Source organism: Lathyrus oleraceus, chromosome 7, assembly GCF_024323335.1.
Source record: "Lathyrus oleraceus cultivar Zhongwan6 chromosome 7, CAAS_Psat_ZW6_1.0, whole genome shotgun sequence".
NCBI classification, from domain to species: Eukaryota; Viridiplantae; Streptophyta; class Magnoliopsida; order Fabales; family Fabaceae; genus Lathyrus; species Lathyrus oleraceus.
The window spans coordinates 128,274,867-128,278,495 of record NC_066585.1 but is presented as its reverse complement, the minus strand read 5'-3'; positions in this window follow the sequence as shown (position 1 = coordinate 128,278,495).

Sequence of the window (3,629 nt, the reverse complement as noted above, 5' to 3'; positions counted from 1 at the left end):
CTAACCAACATGGTGAGATCACAAAAAGCCAAACACTAAATATCAGCATGAGAGTTCAGCCAGGTATGACTTTATCACTCTGATTTTGCGTATGTCCTGTTAACACGTCACAACATGACAACACACACTGAGGCAAGTTGTTTGTTTAGCCAGGGCCTTTCTAACCATCCCTATCTGTATGTTTCCCTTCGTGAACCCCGTTGAGCCTTAGCCATTTTATTCATCATAAACCCCCTGTTAACTATTAAGCATTATTCATCATAAACCCCCTGTTAACTTTTAATCATTCATTTTTTTCCATAACTCGGTATGATTGTGTGAATTGCAAGATGTGCAATAAAACTAAGTTTGGGGTGGAAATCTTGAAAGAGAAGGCAAGTGCATAATAAGAGATCATACAAAAAGAAAAATAGTATGTATGTTCTTTAAAAGAAAAAAAAAGAAAAAAAAAGAGAAAAGAAAAACAAAAGAGAAAAATGCACTTGCCGAGACTTAAGACTCTAACACATATAAAATGCTCGAAAAATTTGAGTAGAAAAAGAGTCAAAAGAGTGAAATTAACCCCCAGAGTATACGTGATGCACGAGAAAAAGAGAAAGAAAAATCACACAACATGACTACCGAGTTCAAAACCCTTTGTTATCCATTTTTTTTGTTTATCCCACCGTACCCAAGCCCCGTTACAACCCAAAAAGACCTCGAAAAGTGTGTGGAATCTGCTGTGGTAGTGACATTAGAATGTATTCAGATTTAAGAGTTTGGTATTGCATACTGTGCTTTGAGTGTACACACCTAACCCTGAGAGATGTTGTGAGTGTGTGAAAAGCTTGCAGGTGAAGAGGTTTCTGATGTGGAAATGTGGTAAACTGCCTGAATCGGAGAGACCTAAAACTCGATTGGAAAGGAAGAACACAAATGGTGAAAGACTAGGTTGCATTGTGGAAAATGAATTCGGGGGTGACCTTTGTTTGGACTCAATACATCACTTGAGGACAAGCAATGAGACAAGTTTGGGGTTGTGATCGGTCACCATTTCCATTGAATTCCCACCGTTAATCCGACATATTTTCATCACTTTGGTAAGATTTATGTTTGTTTTTAGTTGCTTCGGAGTCATTTATCATGTTTTGTTGGTTTGGTATCACATTGCATTCGATTACAAGTTTATGTCAAAAAGATCTCGTTTATGCTTAGTTTGGTAGTGTCATTGTTACAGGCCATTGCACAGGTTTAAAAGCAATAAGGGTGAAGTTATGGATACTTAGAAAGGCAAAAATATGAAGAAACAGCAGGTCAACACGGGCACCCGTGTGCCACAACACTGCCCGTGTTGTTGATCAGGCAGAGCAAAATGGGAGAAGAAAAACAGAGATCAACACGGGCACCCGTGTGGTGACACACGACCGTGTTGTTTAAAACAGTGCATTAACACGGGCACCCGTGTGGAGGAACACGGCCCGTGTTGTTGCCTCTGTAGCTTGTGTTGAAGATAATTATCATGGAGAGCAACACGGGCACCCGTGTGGTGACACACGGCCGTGTTGTTGGGCGCAGCTTGGAAACCCTAACTTTTGCTTTGTGAAGCGATTCTGCTCATTAAGGGTAGTTTGGACCTTTTGCTTGGAAGAGATTGATCTGAAGCTATAAGAAGGCTTGGAAGAGAAAGGATAAGGCACTTTTTGACGGACGAAAGAAAACATTGCATTGGAGAAGATAGCTACTACGAAGGATTTGAAGGCGGCGAGATTCAAGGGCATCAACCATTGAAGATCAAAATCTCCTAATTCTTTGTAATTTCTAATCTTTACATTATGAATTCTTTGAGTACTATGAGAGGCTAAACCCCCTTATGCTAGGGGGGTGGTTCTGATTTAATCGTATGTTATGAATTTGAACAAATGATTTCTTGATTACCATGTTACTTATTTCAATTCAATTGTGTGATGTTATTATGCTTTTGTATCGAATAAATACAAATTGAATCTATGACTTTCAATAACAGAATTGTGATTGTTAGGGTTTTCACACAATTGGGTTTATGAATGCATCATCTAGGACTAGTAACTTTTGTAAATCACCGTAAACCTTGATATTGTTTATGATTAAAACCAATGATTAATTGAATGGACATTTGAGTAAGAATTGGTAGTTTAATAGTTTCTTCCTTAAGGACTTAAGGAAGAACATTCTGAGGTTAGGTGATTGAATGTTTCATATGTATGAAGGAAATCTTGACTGAATTCATAACTGGTTAAATCAACCACTCACCCTAGCATATTTTATCTTAATCAAATATTTCTACTATTTTTGTGTTTACTATTATAAATTCCAAAACAACCAAACCATTATCTTTTTGTTCTGATAGAATCAAATTAAAATAAGTATTTCCTACGCAATCCCTGAGATCGATATTGGGAAATAAAACTCCTTATTACTACATCGGTAAAAATAGTACACTTGCTATTTTTCCGATCACCCTATATATTTGGGAAAGCACCATTAATACTTTCTAACTTCCCTGTGGAATGTTGACGCCCACGCTCATCGACGTGGCATCCATTACTGACCTTCGTCTGACTGGTAACAATTTTGATCCGAACGAAAGCAACAAGGACCCCACCAATTTCGACACAGACCATGCCAGTTTCGGTAGCTACATCAAAGATTACCATGTTTCTGGCACCACTGAAGTTATCGCTGAAGAACACAGCGTTCCTACTGTGGCTATCCAGATGTATTTTCTGCTATAGGTCGTTAAAAGTGGCGAAAAGATATTTAACTCTTTCCAATCAACTACATGAGGGTAAATATATTTTCCATAGCCAATTAATCCTAGGATCTCTTTATGAATCCCCAGGGGAAGCTACTGAAACTTTAAGAAATATCAATCCGAAAGATGGTTAACTACTGTCTGGACCATTTTGGTTACTTCAACTATGGCTCAACGCCACATTCGAAGTTTCTCTAGATGTTTGTCATACCCCAAATTGTGTCCATCCTTCATATGTTTTCTAGTGTCACTTTATTTCGAATAAATGAAATAGCACAATTGATAGAAGAGTAGGTGTAAGGAGCTATGAGAGAGATGTCTTGAGTTTGAATCTTATTTTCCCCACTTTTAAAGTTTTTTTGCCCTCTTTTTATGTTTTTTCCACTTTTAGAGTTTTTTCTCCCTTTTATATTTTATTTTATAATTAAAATTGCACCTTTTTATTTTTTATTTATTTTTTTTCAAATTTTTTATTATTTTATTTTTGATGATTATTATATTGTTGATTTTTCATGATTTTTAGTCTAAAAATCAAAGAAACTCACTATAAAGTAAAAAAAAGTCAAAATCTTTTTACTATTACATTTATCACATTATTTATTATTACTTTTATTTATTAAAATCAATTTTTATTCCATTTATTCACCAATATCATGAATCCATCCAGATTTATTGAGTTAACCTTTAAGTAATAGATAAAATCAGGTCAAATGAAATCATTCCAAAAATAGAGAAATCTTACTCAATTTTTTAACCTAACTTTTATCTATAAATAACACAAGTTTTCTATACTTTTTTAGATCCACCATTCACAAATTCAGTCTAAAAAAGTTGTTCCATCATCATCGGTCTTTTTAAA